We start from the raw sequence: 23,140 nt of genomic DNA, 5'->3' as shown, positions 1-23,140 counted from the left end.
GAGGTCACAATTCCAGTCTGAGGACCCAATTATGGTTTGGAATAACAACTGCAATTCATCGTTCGAGGTCATGATTCCAGTCTGAGGACCCAATTCCGATTTGAAATCACAACTAAAGCTCAAGGCTCGGGGTCACAATTCTAGTCTGAGGCCACAATTCCCCTTTGGAATTAAAACTGCTATTCAAGGCTCAAGGTCATAAATCCAGTCTGAGGTCACAATTCTGGTTTGGAATCACAATTGCAGTTCAAGGCTTGATTTCACAATTCCGGTTTGGAATAAGAATTGCATTTCAAGGCTTGAGGTCACAATTCCAGTTTGAAATCACATTTGCATTTTAAGTCCTGAGGCCAGAATTCGAGTATGAGGACAAAATTCCTGTTTGGAATCACAATTGATGTTCAAGGCTCGAGGTCACAATTCCAGTCTGAGGTCACAATTCCTCTATGGAATCACAATGGCAGTTCAAGGCTCGAGATCACAATTCCAGTCTGAGGCCCCAAATCCTGTCAGGAAACACTACTAAAGTCCAAGGGTCGAAGACACAATTCTAGTCTGAGGTCCCAATATCGGTTTGGTATCACAACTGCAGCTCAAGGCTCAGGGTCACAATTCCAGTCTGAAGCCACAATTCCCATTTGGAATCACAACTGCTGTTCACGTCTCGAGGTCACAATTCCAGTCTGATGACCAAATTTAGGTTTTGCATCACGACTGCCGATCAAGGCTCGGGGGCACAAATCCAGTGTGTGGCCAAAAATCAGGTTTGGAATCAAAAGTGCATTTCAAGGCTTGAGGTCACAAATCCTGTCGGAGGCCACATGTGAATTTTGGAATAACAATTGCAGTTTAAGGCTCGAGCTCACAATTTCAGTTTGGTACCAAAATTGCAGTTCCAGGCTTGAGTTCACAATTCCAGTTTGGAATCTCAATTGCAGTTTAAGGCTTGAGGTCACAATTCCAGTCTGAGACCCCAATACCACTTGGAATCTCAACTGCTGTTAAATGCGCGATGTCACTATTCCAATATGAGGACACAATTCCCGTTTGGAATAACAACACCTGTCCATACCTTGAGGTCACGATTCCAGTCTTTAGAGCCAATTCCAGTTTGGTATCTCAACTGCAGATCAAGGCTCGAGGACACAAATCCAGTGGGTGGTCACAAATCCGATTTAGAATCAGAATTGCAGTTCAAGGTTTGAGGTCACAAATCCTGTCTGAGGTCACAAGTGAATTTTGGAATCACAGTTGATGTTCAAGTCTTCAGGTCACAATTCCAGTCTGAGGTCAGAATTCCAGTTTGGAATAACAATTACAGTTCAAGGCTTGAGGTCATAATTCCAATCTGAGGACAAAATTCCTGTTTGGAATCACAATTGCATTTAATGGCTCGGGGTCACAATTCCAGTCTGAGGTCACAATTCCGCTTTGGAATCACAACTGAAGTTCTAATCTCGAAGTCACAATTCCAGTCTGAGGTCCCAATACCGGTTTGCTATCACAACTGCTGTTTATTGTTCAAGGTTACGATTCCAGTCTGAGGACACAATTCTCTTTTAGTATCAAAAATGCAGATCAACGCTCAGGATCAGAATTCCAGTCTGAGGCGAAAAAATTCCCGTTTGGAATCAGAACTGCCGTTCAAGGCTGGAGGTCACAAATCCAGTCTGAGGCCACAATTCCCGTTTGGAATCACAACTGCAGTTCCACGCTAGAGGTCACAATTCCAGTTCTGGTCACAATTCCGGTTTATAATCACAATTGCAGTTCATGGCTTGAGATCACAATTTCAGTTTGGTAACAAAATTGCAGTTCCAGATTTGAGTTCACAATTCCAGTTTGGAATAACAAATACATTTCAAGGCTTGAGGTCACAATTCCAGTTTGGAATCACATTTGCAGTTCAAGTCACGAGGTCACAATTCCAGTTTGAGGTCACAATTCCGGTTTGGAATCACAACTGCTATTAGTTACTCGAGGACACAATTCCAGTCTGAGGACCCAATTCCCGTTTGTTATCACAAGTCCTGTTCACGTCTCCAGGTCACGATTTCAGACTGACGACCCATTTCCGGTTTGGTATCACAACCACAGCTCAAGGCTCGAGGTCACAAATCCATTGTGTGGTCGCAAGTCTGATTTGGAATCACAATTGATTTTCAAGGCTTGAGGTCACAAATTCAGTTTGGTACCAAAATAGCAGTTCCAGGCTTGAGGTCTCAATTCCAGTTTGGAATCAGAATCGCAGTTCAAGGCTTGAGTTCACAATTCCAGTTTCGAATAGCAAGTGTAGTTTAAGACTTGAGGTCACAATTGCAGTTTGGAATCACAATTGCATTTACATTCTCAAGATCAAAAATCTAATCTGAGCCCCCAATTCCTGTTTGGTATCACAACTAAAGATCGAGGCTCCAAGTCCAAATTGCAGTCTGAGGTCTCAATACCGGTTTGGAATTGCAACTGCCGTTCATTGCTCTAGGTCAGGATTCCAGTCTGAGGCTCCAGTTCTGGTTTGGTATCACAAGTGCAGCTCAAGACTCAAGATCACAATTCCAGTCTGAGGCCACAATTCCGGTTTGGAATCACAACTAAAGTTCAAGGCTCCAAGTCACAATTCCAGTCTGAGATCACAATACCAGTTTGGAATAACAACTGCAGCTCAAGGCTCGGGGTCAACATTCCAGTCTGAGGCCACATTCCCTTTTGGAATCACAACTGCAGTTCAAGGCTCGAGGTCACGAATCCATTCTGGGTACCCAATACCAGTTTGGAATCACAATGGCCGCTCAAGGCGCGGGGTCAGAATTCCAGTCTGAGGCCCCATTTCCTGTTTGGTATTACATGAGCAGATCAAGGCTCGAGGTCACAATTCCAGTATGGAATCAAAATTGCAGTTCAAGACTCGAGGTCACAATTCCAGTATGGAATCACAATTGCAGTTCAAAGCTCAGGGTCACTATTCCAGTCTGAGATCACAATTCCAGTTTGGATTTACAGTTGCAGATCAAGTCTTGAGCTCACAATTCCGGTTTAGAATCAAAATTTTAGCTCAAGGCTCGAGGTCACAATTCTAGTCTGAGGTCACAGGTCCATGTTGGAATCACAATTGAAGTTCACATCTTGAGGTCACATTTCCAGTTTGGAAACAAAATAGCTGCTCATGGATTGCGGTCACCGTTGCAGTCTGAGATCAAAATTCCGGTTTAGAATCAAAATTTTAGCTCAAGGCTCGAGGTCACAATTCTAGTCTGAGGTCACAGGTCCATGTTGGAATCACAATTGAAGTTCACATCTTGAGGTCACATTTCCAGTTTGGAAACAAAATAGCTGCTCATGGATTGCGGTCACCATTGCAGTCTGAGATCAAAATTCAGGTTTGGAATTTAAATTTTAGCTCAAGGCTCCAGGTCACAATTCCAGCCTGAGCTGACACGTCCATTTTGGAATCACAATTGAAGTTGAAATCTTGAGGTCAGAATTACAGTTTGGAATCACAACTGCAGTTCAAGGCTTGTGGTCACAATTCCAGTCTGAGGTCACAATAGTAGTTTAGAATCACAATTGCAGTTCAAGGCATGTGGTTACAATTCCAGTCTGAGGTCAAAAGTCCAGGTTGGAATCACAACTGCAGTTCAATGCGTGAGGTCACAATTCCAGTGTGAGGGCACAAATCCGGTTTGCAATTACAACTGCAGCTCAAGGCTCTAGGTCACTATTCCAGTTTGAGGTCACAATTCCGTTTTTGAATCACAATTGCACTTCAAGGCTTGAGGTCACACTTCCAGTGGGAGGTCACAAGTTCATTTTGGAGGCAAAATTCAAGTTCAAATCTTGAGGTCAAAATTCCCCTTTGGAACCACAATTGCAGTTCAGGGCTCGAGATCACAATTTTAGTCTGAGGTCACAAGTCAATTTTGGAATCACAAATCAAGTTAAAATCTTAATGTCACAATTCCCGTTTGGAATCACATTTGCTGTTCAAAGCTTGAGGTCACAATCCGAGTTTGACGTCACAAGTCAATTTTGAAATCACAATTTCATTTCTATATCACAATTCCAGTCTGAGCTCAAAATACCTGTTTGGAATCATAATTCCACTTCTATGTCACAATTACAGACTGAGGGCAGAATTCCAGTTTGGAATCACAAATGCAGTTCAAGGCTTGAGGTCACAATTCCAGTTTGAGGTCACAATTCGGGTTTGGAATCACAATTGCAGCTCAAGGCTAGAGGTCACAATTCCACTATGGAAACACAATTGCAGTTCAAGGCTTGAGCTCACAATTCGAGTCTGAGCTCACAATTCCAGTTTGGAATCACAATTTCATTTCTATATCACAATTCCAGACTGAGCTCACAATACCTGTTTGGAATCACAATTCCACTTCTAAGTCACAACTACAGACTGAAGTCAAAATTGCAGTCTAGAATCACGATTTCAGTTTGAGGTCACAATTCCATTTTGGGATGAGTATTCCGGTTTGGAATCACATTGTGGAATCAAAATTCAGTATCAGAATTACAATTCTACTTCGGTACCACAATTCCATTTCAAAATCACAATTTCACGTCTGAGCTCACAACTGCAGTTTGGAATCAAAATTGCAGAACAAGGCTTGAGGTTCAAATTCCAGTCTGTCCTCACAATTCCAGTTTGGAATCACAATTACATTACAAGGCTTGAGGTCACAATTCCAGTCTGAGATCACAATTCCAGTTTGGGAGCAAAATTGCAGTTTAAGTCTTGAGGTATCCATTCCACTATGGAAACACAATTGCAGTTCAAGGCTTGAGGTCACAATTCCAGTCTGAGTTCACAAGTCCATATTGGAATCACAATTCAAGTTCAAATCTTGAGGTCACAATTGCAGTTTGGAATCACAATTTCCTTTCTATATCACAATTCCAGACTGAGCTCAAAATACCTGTTTAGAATCACAGTTTCACTTCTATATAACAATTAAAGACTGAGGGCAGAATTCTAGTTTGTAATCACAATTCCATGTTATGTCACAATTCCAGTCTGAGCTCACAATTCCATTTTGAAATCCCAATTGCAGTGAAGGCTAGAGGTCACAATTCCACTATGGAATCACAATTCCTGTTCAAAGCTCAGGGTCACAATTCCAGTCTGAGCTCAAAATTCCGGTTTGGAATCACAACTGCAGTACAAGCCGTGAGGTCACCATTACTGTCTGAGGTCAAAATTACCGATTGGAATCACAATTGCAGTTCAAGGCTCAGGGTCACAATTCCAGTCTTAGGTCTCAATTCCTGTTTGGAATCACAATGGCAGTTCAAGGCTCGACATCACAATTCCATTCTAAGCCCCCAGATCCGTTTTGGAATCACAACTGCTGTTCATGTCTCGACGTCACGATTCCAGTTTGACGACCCAATTCCAGTTTGGTATCACAACTGAAGCTCAAGGCTCGTGGTCACAATTCCCTTCTGAGGCCACAATTCCCGTTTGGAATTAAAACTGCTATTCAAGGCTCGAGGTCATAAATCCAGTCTGAGGTCACAATTCCTGTTGGAATCACAATTGCAGTTCAAGGCTTGAGTTCACAATTCTGGTTTGGAATCACAATGGCAGTTCAAGGCTCGAGGTCACAATTCCAGTTTGGAATGACATTTGCAGTTCAAGTCTTGAGGTCCCAATTCCAATCTGAGGACGCAATTCCTGTTTGGAATCAGTACTGCAGCTCAAGGCTCGGGGTCACAATTCCATTCTGAGGCCACAATTCCCGTTTGGAATCACAACTGCAATTTAAGGCTCGAGGTCACAATTACAGTTTGGAATCACAATAGCACTTCAAGGCGTGAGGTCACAATTACTGTCTGAGGTCAAAATTTCCGATTGGAATCACAATCGCATTTCAAGGCTCGAGATCACAATTCCAGTCTGAGGCTCCAATTCGACTTTGGAATCAAAATTGCAGTTCAAGCCTGGAGGTCACAATTCTAGTCTGAGGTCCCAATATCGGTTTGGTAACACAACTGCAGATCATGTCTCTAGGTCACAACCTCAGTGTGTGGTCACAAATCCCGTTTGGAATCGCATTTGCAGTTCAAGGCTCGAGATCACAATTCCAGTCTGAGGCCCCAATTCCGGTTTGGAATCACAACTACTGATCATGTCTCGAGGTCACGATTCCAGTTTGACGACCAATTCCAGTTTGGTATCAGAACTGTAGCTCAAGGCTCGTGGTCACAATTCCCGTCTGAGGCCACAATTCCCGTTTGGAATTAAAACTGCTATTCAAGGCTCGAGGTCAGAATTCCAGTCTGAGGTCACAATTGCAGTTTGGAATCACAACTGCAGTTCAAGACTTGTTGTCACAATTCCAGTCTGAGGTCACAATTTCGGTTTGGAATCACAATTGCAGTTCAAGGCTTGAGGTCACAATTCCAGTCTGAGGTCACAAGTCCATTTTGGAATCACAACTGCAGATCAAGGTTCGAGGTCACAATTCTAGTTTGAGGTCACAATTCCGATTTGGAATCACAATTGCAGTTCAAGGCTTGAGGTCACAATTCCAGTCTGAGTTCACAAGTCCATATTGGAATCACAATTCAAGTTCAAATCTTGAGGTCACAATTGCAGTTTGGAATCACAATTTCAGTTCAAGGCTTGAGGTCAAAATTCCAGTTTGAAATCAAAATATCTGTTCATGGCTTGCGGTCACAATTCCTGTCTGAGGTCAAAATTCGCATTTGGAACCACATTTGCAGTTCAGGGCTCGAGATCACAATTCCAGTCTGAGGTCACAATTCCAGTTTGGAATGACAATTGCAGCTCAAGGGTCGAGTTCACAATTCCAGTCTGAGGTCACAATTCCAGTTTGGAATCACAATTGCAGTTCAAATCTCGAGGTCACTATTGCAGTCTGAGGTCACAATTGGAGTTTGGAATCACAATTGCATTTCAAGGCTTCAGGTCAAATTCCAGTCTGATGTCACAATTCCAGTCTGAAATATTAATTGCAGTTCTCGGCTCGAGGTCACAATTCCAATCTGAGGTCACAATTCCCGTTTGGAATCACAATTGTATTTCAAGTCTTGAGGTCACAGTTCCAGTCTGAGGTCACAATTCTGGTTTGGAATCCCAATTCTAGCTCCAGGCTTGAGGTCACAATTTCAGTCTGAGTTCAAAATTCCAGTCTGGAAACACAATTGCAGTTCAAAGCTCAGGGTCATTATTCCAGTCTGAGGTCACAATTCCATTTTGGATTTACAATTTCAGGTCAGGGCTTGAGCTCACCATTCCAGTTTGGAATCACAATGTAATTTCTGTATCACAATTCCATTCTGAGATCAAAATTCCGGTTTGGAATCACAATTGCAGATCAAGGCTCGAGATCACAATTGCAGTCTGAGCTCACAATTCCAGTTTGGAATGAAAATTGCATTTCAAGCTTCGAGGTCACAATTACAGTATGGAATCCCAGTTGCAGTTCAAAGCTCAGGGTCACAATTCCAGTGTGAGGTCACAATTCCCGTTTGGAATTACAATTGCAGTTCAAGGCTTGAGGTCTCAATTCCAATCTGAGGTCACAATTCCGGTTTGGAATCACAATTGCATTTCAAGGCTTGTGGTCACACTTCCAGTCTGAGGTCACAATTCCGATTTGGAATCTCTATTGCAGTTCAAGGCTTGAGGTCACAATTACAGTCTGAGGTCGCAAGTCCATTTTGGAATCACAATTCAAGTTCAAATCTTGAGGTCACAATTGCAGTTTGGAATCACAATTTCAGTTCAAGGCTTGAGGTCAAAATTCCATTTTGGAATCATAATATCTGTTCATGGCTTGCAGTCACAATTCCAGCCTGAGGTCAAAATTCGCGTTTGGCATCACATTTGCAGTTCAGGGCTCGAGATCACAAAGAACTGCCTTGTTGTCATCAAAAGATCAAATCTCATTAAGAATTCTATGACAACAATGTAATGGACTTCCAGGAACCTCATTAATGCTCTCGGTTTCATTTTTGTGTATTTTTAATCCCTCATTTGGCAGCTTGTAAAACTTATCTTGGAATTCAGAGGTCAAGCAGGATTGACTTTGGATTGACCTTCACCTCTGGTCCCACTTTGTGCAAACACAACTTGTGCCAAGGTGGGTGAACTCATCACCTCAACTTTTCACTCCAGAATATCCCCTACTTATTTCCCTGTAGATGAACTCAGATCCACTCCTCACCTCCACTGGTCATCCAAGCGTCCATTCTGTTCCCCACAGGCCCTGGTGGCCCCAGGGAGCTCCCTTGGCCTTTCTCCTGCCCCTCTCCAGCCCGAGGCTGCTCCTCCTCTTGCTCCCTCCGGCTTAATCCCGTACGGTGCCTCTCCCTTCCTGGCCGCCTGCTGCCGAGGAAGGAGGACACAGAGAGTCTCGAGTGCTGAGCCCTCCCTGCTACCCCTGCAGAGCCTTGGCTGCGCTTCCCAGGGGCCTCGGATTTCCCAGACAAATTGTCTGCTGGACTCCCTTCCATTACCTCAGCAATCTCCTCAGAAATGCCACCTCACTCCCCTTGACATCCCCTCACATTTTCTTACACAAACAGTTCTTGTGTCCCCTCTAAATGACCCCGGGTTTTCAGCTAAATGAATGGCATGACCCGTGCCCATGATTCACCCGACCAAAATCAAGAGCAAATGTTGGTTGGGCTTTAAGAACTTGAAATAACTTTGAAGCAAAAGAGATCACCTTTTTCTTCTGGGTTTTTTTTCTTTCAGATGCCAGACTTGCCTCTGTGGATGCGTGCTTAACTCTTGCTGCAGGGGACTGTCAGGCCTGAATGGCCGTGAGTTCGTGTTCTTCTCACTGGGGAATCAGAAATTATTATTAATTAGACCACAGAAATGTTTTCTGAAACCTCTCCCCTTTCCTGCCCTTTGCTGGTACATCTCCTGTTTGTGCCTTTGAATTTACAGCTGTTCCCTGATGGCCCTGCCTAACTTCTGTGCAGCTCCTAGCTGGGAAAAACTGGGAAAACCTAGGGGGTACAGAGGTGAATTTTTTAGCTGGATTTTTCTAAAATCTCTAATTCTACTGAAATTATTTCCAATCCTCCCGTGAGAAGAGCAGGAACTCACCGCCATTTAGGCCTGACAGTCACTGCAGGAAATCTGACACAGTATTAATAAGTAACCTTTCCTGAGAGCAGTCATCACCCCAGTCCTCCAGCCTTGGCAAATTTTTTGCAATGAATGGACCCAAATTCTAATCCTTAACCTAAATTTCTGTCAGCTTTTGTTAGAAAGATACCAGACAGTAAATCATACAACAGAATTTTAAAATTGCACAAAGAATAACAGGCCCAGACCAAACCTAACCACCCCCATCACTGCTCCACCCCAATTTGGGGAGAAACAGTGATATAGTTTATAAATACTCTCCTTCCATGCTATTCAGTCCTTCACTGCACATCCCCAGAGAGGATTCATTCCACCTTTTGTTCCTAACAGCACCTCTCTCTCCAGCACCAATCCCACTTGTCACAGGCACAAAGGGAGCAGACCTAAGGCAATGGTTCCAGCAGCAGCGGCAATCCCAAGCTCCCTGTTCCCTGGATTGCTCATCCGAGCACTCCCAGGAATCTCACCTCAGCCCAGTCTCTCTCTCCTCAGAGGGAAACACAGCCTGACGGGACACGGTCTGGCACTCCATTTCCTCTTTTTCCTGCTGAACTGGAAAGCCACGGGGTAAGCGCAGTCCCTCAGACCTTGCACCCCTGAACACCAGGAGAGCTGGAGTTTCACCCAGATCCCAGATTCCCTAGGCAGTTAATCCCAGCAGGGAGAAAAAGAGGATCCCTGCATTCTCTGAGTTACCCCACATCATGGGCAGGACCAGGAGCCCTCTAGGCACAGACCTCTGGTGCTGAAGCCTCTTGGCTTTGGCTGCTCAAACACCACAGCTCTTGGCAATGATGGGAGGAGTGTAATGATTTTTCCTGTCCTGAAAGAGAGGAGGAAAAGAAAATTAAGTCCACTGCAGAAGGATTCCAGCCCTCACACTTCTGCTCTGATGCTCACTGTGGGGTTTTATCCATGACAGGTGACACCAATTCAGAGTGCCCTTCTCCAGCATTTTTATTCCTAATTATTTCAGACATTAAAAGGATACTAATTTTTCTTATTGCATTCTTTCCTTAATTTTAACAGAACCATTTTCATCCCAGACCCCACTTGTCCGTTATTCAATCCTTTAGCACTGGACTTTGCACAAAGGGATACCCGTGGTGCTGCATCACAAGAAATCCCAAAGAGAAACCCCTCCAAAACCTGACAGAGAAAGGTTTCAAGGCACTCCAGAACACAGACAGATGTTCATACCTTGTCAGGCCAGACCAATTCTGTCCCATCCACCTGAGCTGTGCAGGTGAGGCAAAGGCTCCCCTTCCTCCTAGGGAATCACTGTGGTCTGAGACCACAGATATCCATCCTGGGGAGCACCTGGAAACAACGTGGGAAAGGCAAAATTAGACTGTTTTCTATCAGAAAATGAGTAATAATAATAATCAAATCTTCTGGACAAATTTAGTAACATCACTTTCATATGATAAATACAGGCCATGCCCATCCTTCAAGCCCAGGTGAAAACAGGAAAGAGAACTACAGGAAAAGCAGAGTCCCTTATTTGGATGTATTTCCTAAAGACCACATTGTATGCTCTTTGTTTCTTTAAAAGAATGGATTACTGGTAAAAAGCATCTTGGGTCCATATTTTATCAGCCACAGGCAGGACAAGGTGAGCTACATCTGGAGAGCCAGGGAGATGCAGGACCTTGGCACACCAAGGATAAGAGCAAGGGAAGCAGGGGAGGTGTGGGGGGAGAGCTGGAGAAGTGAAGGAACAGGCATTTTCTTGTTCAGATTCATCAGTGCTGGGAACTTGGAAAACACATGGTGCTGCGTGCATCGAGGACATAATGCCCACGATTTGGTTGTTTTCCTTTGCTCATAACCCTTGGCTTCATCCCCTCTCCAGAGGAGCAGAGAATTCCTCCAGGGTAAGGGTGAATCTGGTCCCACTCCAGGGATGTGTCCAGTAAAGGAGGGGAGTTGTTTAGAGGAACTAACTGACCACAAAAATCAAACCCATCAAACACTGAAGTGGCCTACACTGAGCTGTAACACCAAGTGTTCACAGCAAGCAGTGGCACAAAGTGCACGCAGGACCAAGAAGTACCACTTCATTCGGTTTTTCTGCTTACATGTATTTTAGTTCTGTTTCCCTTCACAGCTGCTATTCTGCCAAGGTCAGTTCCATTTTCAGAAGCCTGTGTCACATGTAGTCAAGGCTGGAAATCCTCCCTTAGGATTTCCACATCACATCTAGATTTGCTAGGAAGCACATGCACACACAGATGCCCATTTCTGTGATATGTCAGTCAGAAATCATGTAACCCAGCAACTTGCTCCTCACTGCACCACTTGGAAATACATTCAAAAGCCAGAAAAACCCCAACCAAACAACAACCCACAAAAGACACAGCTTAGCGCAGCTTCATCTTAATATTCTGGTCAGTGATGGAGAGAAAGGAGGAAAGCTATTCTTCTAGTTCTGCACCAAGCAGTTTGAAACAGCCAATACTGTCCCCACCTGCAGCTCTGGCAGCTTCCCTCCTTCCTTCAGCCTTGCCCTGACTTCTGAGGGGCCAGGGGCACCACACAACCCAAAAGGATCAGCACTCACACCCACCGCTAGTACAGACATCTTCATGGTCCATCTTTGGCCAAACAAACTCCAGGATATTTTTGTTTTCCTGACAGACTCGGCCAACTTCATTCCCATTTATCAAGGCAACAGACACCCTGTATGGCTCTGGGGTCAGAGGACCTCTGCTGGCACAAGAACCCAGGAGAAGATTGGAAGGAAGAATCCAAGAGCAAATTGAAATCCCAGCTATGCAATGAAGGCCTGCTTCTGGCAAGTTCCTTGTGGTTTTTGGGGCTCAAGAAAAGCCTTTAGACCATAAAAACATAGGTGAAAACCCCACACCGAGCACTTGGCTTTAAAGATGTTGCACTTAATGTTACAGACAGAATTGCTCTGGGATTTGGCATTTCCTGCACCCACACAAACACATTAAAAGAATTAAGTGCAGAGTCCTGAAACTCAGTTCTTCCAATCTTACTTTGGTGGTGTCACTTGACATACCTTAATCCACAGCAATTCTTCAAAAAATGAGAAGCAACCCCACCCCCCTTCAGTTTTCCAGTTTAAAGGTTCTCTTAAGAAAAAGTTAAAGAAAAGAAGAAAAACCCAAGACCTACTATCAGCTAGTGTACCAACCACCTGTTTTCCATAGATTTTTATTACACCCAATGGCTTCTCTAAGAAAATAAATTTGTACCTGCAAAAACCTGTGGGAATTACTGCGTTGGGATGGTCGGAACAAACTCAGGCGCTCTCTGTATTCTGGTCTTGAAGTTTGCAGTTTATTTCATAGGGCGTGGCTATATATGAGGCCCTGCTAGGAACTGCAGCTGCAGCTCAGAGCAGGACAGAGAGAGAGGGATAGAGCAAGAGTAAGAGAAGAGAGTAAGAAAGCAAGAGCGAAGGGAGCGTAAGAGAGTAAGAGAGTAAGAGAGATATTTTCCCGTTTACAATACAATAAATCTATGTTGAATATTCTAATTTCCACTAACCAATCTAACACAAGATACAAATTCTCTAACATTTGCATGCAACCGAAAGGAATCACTATATTACCATGTTTTACTGCTTTTCTTATCTCTCAATTTTATCTGGGACCCTTCCTGGCATGTCTAGGGAGGATGTCTGTTTGCTTTTTGGTATTCTCAGCATCTAACATTATCTAAACAAAGGGGCCTTCAGGCATTCAGTAGCTTTCAGCCACACAGTCGAAAATTGCTATCATTTCTATTTTGCTTATATTTTCCATATTCTCAAAGTCTTTTGCTAGGCACTCGTACTTATAAGGTTTCCCTAATTCATCCTTCCCAACAAAAACCCATCCAGGAGGGGCAGGTGTTTCTGAGCCCACACCTCGCAGGTAAAGTATCAGAGAAGGAGTGGCACAGAGGGATCCAAAAGTGCCCAAGAGGTTCAAGTTCACTGTGTTTGTGCAGTATTATTTGAAACCAAAGCTCTCTGCAGCTGCCCCAAGCCTGGAGTCCACAGAAACGAAATGAGCTCCCCCTCCTACCACATTTTCTGCCTTCTCTCATCAAGGGAGAATCACATCATGCAAAAGATAATAGAGAAGATGGTAACAGCAGTCCAGTGCCCCCAGGATGGCTGGCACCAGGGTTCATTCCATCCTCTGGCTGATGGAACTTAAACCCAGGTGTTCTGGGATTGAAGGAGCAGTCAAGTTTCACCACTTGCCGTTCCACTCCCTCCCACGTTTGCAGAGCAGGAATATCGCTAGGTTCCGTATTACATCCCAAAGAAGCAGCCCCGGGAGTTCTGCTGGAGCTATTGGCTCACAGACTTCTACACACTTGATCAGAGAAATTTAACTTTTCTAAGCAAAATACTTGAGAAAAATACCACTATGATAATACAGATTACTTCAAAAAGTGAAGTGATCACTATGTCACCTAACAAACCACTAAAAATACTTTTCAAATATACTGAGTCACACTACATACTTTCCTCTGTTAGAAAAAAAAAATGTTTAAGAAGAGTCTTAGGTGTTACAAAATAAACTACTACCTGCTTGAAGACCAAAAAAGAGCTCCTCATCCTGGAGTAATTCCTTCACAGCAGCCCAGTCTCGTGTTAATTGTTTCAGTGTCAACTAGAGGTTCCAGGATATCGGATCTAAGTCTTCGACTTCTACCGGGAGTTCTGGTGCAATTGAAAACACCAAGAAGCGTGCGACCCTTCCTCTGAAAATAAAATAGATGTAAAGAACACATGCAGAGATGGCAAGTGTCAGGAGACGTTTACAAGCAAGAATCTCCTACAAATATGAGGTATGCTTTGGCATGCTTAGCATGTCCCTTTTTTCTATGTTTATTATATCAACTCCAGCAGTTTAGGATGCTAGGAAATTCAATGTGATTTAATATAATATTAGCCCTCAATTCTATCAGTATAAAAATACATTTGTACTTAGTATTTTATTCCTATTTTGTAGTACTATTCCATTACTACTGCAGTGGAAAATTTTACATTTTCCCCCTCCACTAAACTAATTAAAAATGAACAGGCCAACCCTACACAAAGAGGTAAATTATAAAGTTACAAAGATCAAATATTAATCAGAACAATTTACTTGAAATTACATTTCTGAAAATAATTTAAAATCGATTTAGAAGTCAAAAAGACAAATTGAGTTTGGAGAAGGCGTTCGGCACTCCAAGGGCAGCCAGGGTTACAGGTGGTGGCAGCTTGGGGCCAGGAGAAATCCCGGTCCATTTGGAATTTTAGCAGGCAGAAGCCTGGTTTGGTGCACAGGTCCCTGGACACGAAGTCTGGCCCTTTTCCCTGTGAAACAAATCTTACCCTTGCCAGGTTCCTGAAATCAGCTACGAGGAGGCTTTTGGCACTCCAAGAGCAGCAGGGTCACAGCTGGATGCCGCTGAGGTCTGGGTGACACCATGCTCCATTTGGAATTTTAACATGTAGATGACTGCTCCTGGTCACAGGCCCCAGGATAGAATCTGATGGCCTTTTCCCTGTGAATCCAACACTCACGCTTCCAGGGTTCCTGAGATGTGCACAGAGGAGGGTTTCGGCACCCCAAAGGCAGCCAGGCTTCTAAGTGGTGGCAGCTTGGGGCTGGGAGAAACCACGCTCCATTTGTAATTTTGTCAAGCTGAAGGCCGGAACATGGCTCTGGACATGAATAGCGGTCCTTTTCGCTGTTAAACAAAACCGGAAAAAAAACTTGGTCTGTTCTGAGTTTTAGCAGGCAGAAGCCCAGGCCCAGGCCCAGCATCACTGGACATGGGGAGTTGCCCAATTTTCCTGTGAAACAACACTCACCCTCCCAGGGTTCCTGAGACCAGTTAGGAGGAGGCTTTTGGCATCCGAAAGAGAGCCAGGATTACAGGTGGGGGCAGCTGTGGTATGGAAGCAATCCCGGTCCATTTGGAATTTTAGCAGGCAGAAGCCTGGTGGGGGGCACAGGTATCTGGACAAAAACTGTGGCCCTTTCCTCTGTGAAACAAAACTCATTTTGCCGGGTTCCTGAGACCAGTTAGGACGGGGCTTTTGGCACTCCATGAGAAGCCAGGGTTCCAGGTGGTTCCAGCTGTGGTATGGGAGTAATCCCAGTCTATTTGGACAAAGAAAACCTAAGACCCTCACCGAAATCCAGAGGCCCCCCTAACCCTAGAGATCCCAAAGCAAAGACACCCCCCTAACCCTAGAGTGAGCCCAAACCTAGATGCCCCCATAACCCTAGACGCCTTCATAACCCTAGTTGCTCTGCTAATACTAGAACCCCAGTGAACCCTAGACATTCCCAAACCGCAGACACCCCCCAAACCGTAGAGTCACCCCAAGCCTAGATATCCCCACAACAATAGACACCCCAAAACCTCACACATAACCCCTAACCCTAGACCCTCAGCGAATCCTAGACATGCCCCTAAAACTAGACACACCCAAACCCTAGACACCCCCCAACCCCAGAGCCAGCCCAAGCCTAGACACCCTCAAAACCCCAGACGCTCCGTAACTGTAGAAGCTCCCCTAATCCCAGACGCCCCCACAACCCTAGACACCCCCAGAACCCTAGATGTCCCCCCAACCCTAAACTCCGAGCCAACTCTAGACAGCCCCAAACCCTAGAAACCCCCGTAACCCTACAGTCAGCCCAACCCTCGTTGCCCCCAGAAGCTTAGACACCCCCAGACCTAAGCCTAGACTCAGTCTAAAGCTAGAAGCCCCACAACCCTAGATGCCCTCAGAACCCGAGAAGCTCCTGTAACCCTAGACCCCCACATAACACAACCCCCACATAAGACAACCACATAACCCTAGACACCCCCTAAATCTAGAGCCAGCCCAACCCAAGATGCCCTCAAAACCCTATACACGCCCTAAACCTCAGATGCTCCCCTAAAATTAGACCTTCAACAAACACTAGATGTCCCCATAACCCTAGACACCCCCAAACCCTAGACACCTCCTGAAGCCAAGAACCAGCCAACCCTAGACACCCCCAAAACCTCAGATGCACCCCTAAAATTAGACCCTCAGTGAACCCTAGATGGCCTTCAAACCCTAGACACACCCAAACCCTACACACACCCCTAACCCAAGAGCCAGCCTAACCCTAGACAACTCTACAACCCTAGACACGCCCAGGACCCTAGAAGATCCCCTAACCCGAGACCCCCAGCGAAAACCACACACCCCCATAACCCTAGATACCCCCCTAATCCGAGACACACCCCTAACCCTAGTCCCTCAGTGCACTCTATATTTCCCCATAACCATAGACACCCCCAAATCCTAGACACCTCCCTAACCCGTGAGCCAGCCTAACCCTAGACACCTGCACAACCCTAGACGCCCTCAGAACCCTAGAAGCTCCTCTAACCCCAGACACCCTGCGAACCCTAAACACCCCCATAACCCTAGATACCCCCCTAACCCTAGACACTCCCCTAACCCTAGTCCCTCAGCGAACCCTAAATTTCCCCCTAACCGTAGACACCCCCAAATCCTAGACACCTTCCTAACCTTGGAGCCAGCATTACCCTAGACACCCCCACAACCCCTGACGCCCTCAGAACCCTAGAAGCCTCACTAACCCCAGATCCCCAGCGAACGCCAGACATCCCTGTAACCTTAGAAAATCCCTGTAACTCTAGAGCTAGCCTAACCCTAGACACCACCAAACACTTGACACCCCTCTGAGCCTAAACCCCCCTAACTCCAGACCGTCAGCAAACCCTAGATGTCCCCCTAATGCTAGGCATCCCCAACACTTGACACCTCCCTAACTGAAGTCAGCCTAAAGCTAGAAGCCCCCACAAACCTAGACGCCCCAGAAACCTAGAAGCTCCCCTAAACCTAGACCCCCAGCAAAGCAGAGACACCACCCTAACCCTAGAGCCAGCTCAACCCTAGACGCACCCACAACCCTAGACGCACCCACAACCCTAGACGCTCCCAAAATCCCAAACGCTCACCTAAGCTTAGATCCTCAGTGAACCCTAGATGTCCCCCTAAACCTAAACACCCCCAAACCTTAGACACCCCCAACCCTAGAGCCAGCCCAACCCTAGACACCCCCACAACTCAGATACTCCATAACCCTAGAAGCTCCCCTAATCCCAGACTCCCCCACAACCCTAGACACCGCCATAATCCTAGTCATCCCCAAAACCCTAGATGTCCCCCTAACCTTAGATCCCCAGCCAACTCTAGACATCCCCAAACCCTAGAGACCCCCGTAACCCTACAGTCAGCCCAACCCTCGTCGCCCCCACAACCCTAGACACCCCCAGAAACCTAGACGCCCCCTAAACCTAGACCCTCAATGAACCCCAGATGCCCCCCAAACACTAGACACCCCCAACCCCAGAGTCAGCCAACCCTAGATGCCCCCACAACCCTACACGCCCTCAAAACCGTAGATGTTCCTCTAACCCTAGACCCCCAGAGAACCCTACACATCCCTAAACCCTAGACACCCCCTAAACCCTAGAGCCTCCAAACCAGAACCCTAGAAGCTCCCCTAAGCCTAGATCCCCAGTGAACCCCAGACACCCCTATAACCCTAGACGACCCCCTCACCCTAGACCCCTAGCGAACCCTAGATGCCCCCCAAGGCTAGACATCACCAAACCCTAGACAAGCCCCAACCCTAGAGCCAGGCTAATCCTAAACGCCCCCACAACCCTAGACACCCCCAGAACCCTAGACACACCACAAACCCCATACCCCCAGCTAACCCAAGATGCCCCCCACCCTAGACCTCCTCAAACCTTAGACACTCCCTGAACCCCAGAGTCTGCCCAGCCCTAGACACCCCCACAATCCCAGATGCCCCCACAAGCCTAGACGCCCCCTAACCCTAGACCCCCATCGAACCCCAGATGCTCCTCCCCAACCGTAGACCCCCCAGTACGCACACCACGGCCACCCATGTAAAAGCCCCCGACACAGAAAGGCAAGCAAACCATCCAACCCACAACCTGCCATAAAACAGCCAGATTGCAGCCAAATGGCCGGAAGCACCCCGCCATGCCAAGCCACCAAAGCCAACCAACAAACAGGGGCCCTCCAAAACCGCACCCCATGCCCAAGCCCTTCGGCCCATCAAGGAATCCCCAGCAATCCCAAGCCATCACCACACCACAACAAGCAATACCACGGTTCCCAATCTAGACCCTGCCCTGCACCAACGAAGAAATAGCCCAGCCAACACAGAAGCACACCCTCACCCAACGCAACTCCACACAGAAGAGCAGGACAAACCCCAGATCACCTCCCAAGGGGACACACAACCGCAGACAACCACAGCCGACACAGAGCTCACCCACCATCCCTCGCCACGCCCAGCACCGGGCAGGCCGGCACAGTTCCAGAGGCCGAAAAGCCTGCAGAGCAGTCGCAACGACAGACGCTCACACAGAAGGCAGTGCGGGAGAGGAAACGAGCCCACCCGTAGTCGCAGCCCCCTAACCCACACCCCAGATCTGGCACCCCCAGCCCGAGCAGTCCCATAAAGAACCCCCGCCCATGCCAGAGAAAAAGCCCCGCGCATCGCCGGGACAGGCGGAGCCCTGGGTCCCCGGGCCCGCAGGGGCAGTTCCCGTGTCCCGGCTGGTCCCAGGCACCCCGAAGAAACCGCCGCCCCCTCGCAGGGTCCCCGGCACAGCTCCAACCCCCGTGGCTGCAGGGGGAGCTTGCCCAAAATCCCAGCAGCAACCCAGCGCGGTGCCTCTTGGTGGCAGAGTGGGAGCCGTAGACCTAGCCCCCGGCCCGCCCCCAGCACTCCTGACCGGCGCGCCCCCTCCCAGCTGTGTCCACGCACGACCCGACGCCGGCCCGGCCATCCCGCGCCGAGCCCCACCCCTGGGCAGGACCACCCGAGCCACCCCCGATGCGTACAGGACCCGAACTAGAAGCCCCGACCCCCTGGTGGTCCCTCCCCAGTGCCCCGACCCTGCTCGGGCCATTCCGCCGCACCCAACCGCAGCTGGCCCACCCATATAGAGCGGTGCCACCGAGGCAGCTGCACCCCAATGCCGCCGCGTCCCCCGCCATCCCCCCTGCCATTCCCCGACCATGCTCGCAGGCCCGCCTTACGCAGCATCGTTCGACCGCCCCGCTCTGTCCCGTTCCCCGTGCGCCCACCCCGCTCCCTCGCGTCATGGCACTGCTCCACCCCAGCGGCGCTACGGCAAACCCACTCACAGGAGCGTGTCACCATACTGACCCAACGCCCAACGCCACCCCACCCCCGGCGCGGCCAGCCCGTACCCGGCAGCAGCCTGACCCTGGTTGCCACGACTGGCCTCCGGGCCCCCGACCCCTGCGAGACCCATCACCAAGACCGCCCGCACACCTGCACGCGGGCCACCATAGGCTGCAGAAACACGAGAGAAGAAGGAGCCCACTGGGGTCAGGGGGCCGCCATCTTGTCCGGCGTCACGTGGACACACGGGAGCAGCCATCTTGCAAAGCAACCACATGGCCTCTCGGGGGCCTCCATGTTCGGCCCCAACCCCGTGGCAGCAGGGGGTGGCCATCTTGGCTAGGGTTAGGGTTTAGGGTTAGGGTTTTTGACTGCCCCCCCCTGCGTTACCCTCTGCGCCCCCTCCGTGCCCCCCCTCCCCCCCTTTCCCTTCCCTCTTTCCCCCTTCCACTCCCTCCCCTCCTTTCTCCCTTTCCTCCTTTCTTCCCTCTTCCTCCCCTCTTCCATCCTCCCTTCTCTTCCCCCTTCCCTCCTCTCTTCCCTCTTCCCTCCCCTCTTCTCTCCCCTCTTCCATCCCCTCTTCCCTCCCTTCCCTCACCACTTCTTTCTCCACCTCATGTCCTCCAAAACACCACTGCTTGCCTCTACCTTCCCACATGCCTTAGGTACTGCCTTCAGCTCTCACCTCTCTTCAGCTTTAGCCTCTACCTGTGGGCACATACATTTAGAGAGCTAGGCAGTTAGAGCTTGCAAATTTTTTGCAGGCCTGAATTTCTCCTGACTCTCAGCTCCATTCCCAGGCTCACAAGCTGACTCCAGCTTCAGTTATGGAGGAAGCATCCCGAGGTGGTGAAAAAGAGTGGAATTCATAATAAACATTAACACCTCGTGTCTTTCCTGTGGGATATATAGGTACTGCCCCATGGATGTTTTTCCCAATTGTCCAATCAACTACTGTCCTGTCCTAGCTCCAGGTAACATGCTTTAAATACGGACTGTCCATACATTAAGGTTGGCCTTTTTTCCCTAAAGACGTCCATGTGTGTTGCTGTCCATTCTCTTCTCACTTCCACTCTGCATTCACATCTGCCTTCCTGCTCGCCTTTGCCTTTACCTTCGCTTCTGCACACTCTCTGCCTGCCACTCTGACTTTGCTTTTACACTCCTCTCAGCCTTCCACTGTACCTTCGATTGTAGATTCCTGACTGCATTCCAGTCCAGATTTGGTTCTAGCATCCTCTCTGCCTTGCACTCTGGATACAGTTCAGTTCAGATGCCTTCCAGTATGCCTTTGGTTCTAGATTCCTGTCTGCTATAGTGTCTGCTTCCTCCTGAAATCTAGAATCCCAATAACCCTGTAGTCAGCAGAACCCTAGACAAGCCCATAAGCCTACACTCAGACCTATCTCTAGACCACTCCACCCCTAAACACCCCCCATCAATAGACACCCCCCATCACTAGACACCCCCCCATCCTATGACACCCCCTCAACCCTAGACAACCCCGTCCCTAAAAACCTCCTCAAATCTACACACGGCTTCATCCCTAAACATGCCCCCATCCCTAGACAGGCTCCCATCCCTAAACACACTCCCAACCCTAGACACCCCCATAAGACTAGACCACTCAAACCCTAGACCACAAGAACCTTAGCCCCCCTCTAACCCTACTTAGGATTAGGGTTCAGATTCGGGTTGGGTTCGGGTTAGGGTACGGGTTAGGGTACAGGTTAGGGTACGGGATAGGGTTAGGGTACGGATTAGGGTACGGGTTAGGGTACGGGGTAGAGTTAGGGTACAGGTTAGCGTTAGGGTACGGGTTAGGGTATGGGTTAGGGTACGGGATAGGGTTAGGGTACGGATAAGGGTACGGGTTAGGGTACGAGGTAGAGTTAGGGTACAGGTTAGCGTTAGGGTACGGGTTAGGGTATGGGTTAGGGTACGAGGCAGAGTTAGGGTACAGGTTAGCGTTAGGGTACGGGTTAGGGTATGGGTTAGGGTATGGGTTAGGGTACGGATTAGTGTACGGGTTTGGGTTAGGGTACGGGTTGGGGTAAGGGTTAGGGTTAGGGTTAGGGTACGGGTTAGGGTATGGGTTAGGGTCCGGGTTAGGGTTTGGGGTTAGGGTTAGGGTACGGGTTAGGGTACGAGTTAGGGTACGGGTTAGGGTACGGGTTAACGTACGGGTTAGGGTTAGGGTTAGGGTACGGGTTAGGGTTAGGGTTAGGGTTAGGGTTAGGGTTAGGGTTAGGGTACGGGTTAGGGTTAGGGTTAGGGTACGGGTTAGGGTTAGGGTACGGGTTAGGGTACGGGTTAGGGTACGGGTTAGGGTTAGGGTTAGGGTTAGGGTTAGGGTTAGGGTACGGGTTAGGGTTAGGGTTAGGGTACGGGTTAGGGTTAGGGTTAGGGTTAGGGTTAGGGTTAGGGTTAGGGTTAGGGTACGGGTTAGGGTACGGGTTAGGGTACGGGTTAGGGTTAGGGTTAGGGTACGGGTTAGGGTACGGGTTAGGGTACGGGTTAGGGTTAGGGTACGGGTTAGGGTACGGGTTAGGGTTAGGGTTAGGGTTAGGGTACGGGTTAGGGTTAGGGTACGGGTTAGGGTACGGGTTAGGGTACGGGTTAGGGTTAGGGTACGGGTTAGGGTTAGGGTTAGGGTACGGGTTAGGGTACGGGTTAGGGTACGGGTTAGGGTAATACGGGTTAGGGTACGGGTTAGGGTACGGGTTAGGGTACGGGTTAGGGTTAGGGTACGGGTTAGGGTACGGGTTAGGGTACGGGTTAGGGTTAGGGTACGGGTTAGGGTACGGGTTAGGGTTAGGGTACGGGTTAGGGTACGGGTTAGGGTACGGGTTAGGGTACGGGTTAGGGTTAGGGTACGGGTTAGGGTACGGGTTAGGGTTAGGGTACGGGTTGGGGTACGGGTTAGGGTTAGGGTACGGGTTAGGGTTAGGGTACGGGTTAGGGTTAGGGTACGGGTTAGGGTACGGGTTAGGGTACGGGTTAGGGTACGGGTTAGGGTACGGGTTAGGGTACGGGTTAGGGTTAGGGTACGGGTTAGGGTACGGGTTAGGGTACGGGTTAGGGTTAGGGTACGGGTTAGGGTTAGGGTACGGGTTAGGGTTAGGGTACGGGTTAGGGTACGGGTTAGGGTTAGGGTTAGGGTTAGGGTTAGGGTTAGGGTTAGGGTTAGGGTTAGGGTTAGGGTTAGGGTTAGGGTTAGGGTTAGGGTTAGGGTACGGGTTAGGGTTAGGGTTAGGGTTAGGGTTAGGGTTAGGGTTAGGGTACGGGTTAGGGTTAGGGTTAGGGTTAGGGTTAGGGTTAGGGTTAGGGTTAGGGTTAGGGTTAGGGTTAGGGTTAGGGTTAGGGTTAGGGTTAGGGTTAGGGTTAGGGTTAGGGTTAGGGTTAGGGTTAGGGTTAGGGTTAGGGTTAGGGTTAGGGTTAGGGTTAGGGTTAGGGTACGGGTTAGGGTACGGGTTAGGGTTAGGGTTAGGGTTAGGGTTAGGGTTAGGGTTAGGGTTAGGGTTAGGGTTAGGGTACGGGTTAGGGTACGGGTTAGGGTTAGGGTTAGGGTTAGGGTTAGGGTTAGGGTTAGGGTTAGGGTTAGGGTTAGGGTTAGGGTTAGGGTTAGGGTTAGGGTTAGGGTTAGGGTTAGGGTTAGGGTTAGGGTTAGGGTTAGGGTTAGGGTTAGGGTTATGGTTAGTTGGGTTTGGGTTATGGTTAGGGTTATTTTGGTAAGGTTAGGGTTAGGGTTAGGGTTAGGGTTAGGGTTAGGGTTAGG

General features: G+C 48.3%; 1 long non-coding RNA gene across 1 annotated transcript; it reads right to left on the bottom strand.

Annotated features, from left to right (window-relative positions):
- Nucleotides 1–9,939: 9,939 nt before the first annotated feature.
- LOC148217714 (uncharacterized) lies at nt 9,940–13,771 on the bottom strand. The gene is made up of 3 exons (XR_015800825.1): nt 13,692–13,771; nt 10,340–10,459; nt 9,940–9,962 (listed from the first exon to the last, which is right to left on the bottom strand). It is a non-coding gene; the product is annotated as an uncharacterized LOC148217714 (long non-coding RNA).
- Nucleotides 13,772–23,140: the final 9,369 nt, after the last annotated feature.

This window comes from Sturnus vulgaris, unplaced genomic scaffold, assembly GCF_052056855.1.
Source record: "Sturnus vulgaris isolate bStuVul1 unplaced genomic scaffold, bStuVul1.hap1 Scaffold_378, whole genome shotgun sequence".
Taxonomy (NCBI): domain Eukaryota; kingdom Metazoa; phylum Chordata; class Aves; order Passeriformes; family Sturnidae; genus Sturnus; species Sturnus vulgaris.
Note: the sequence above shows the minus strand (reverse complement) of the source record. Positions and strands in the feature narration are given on the sequence as shown.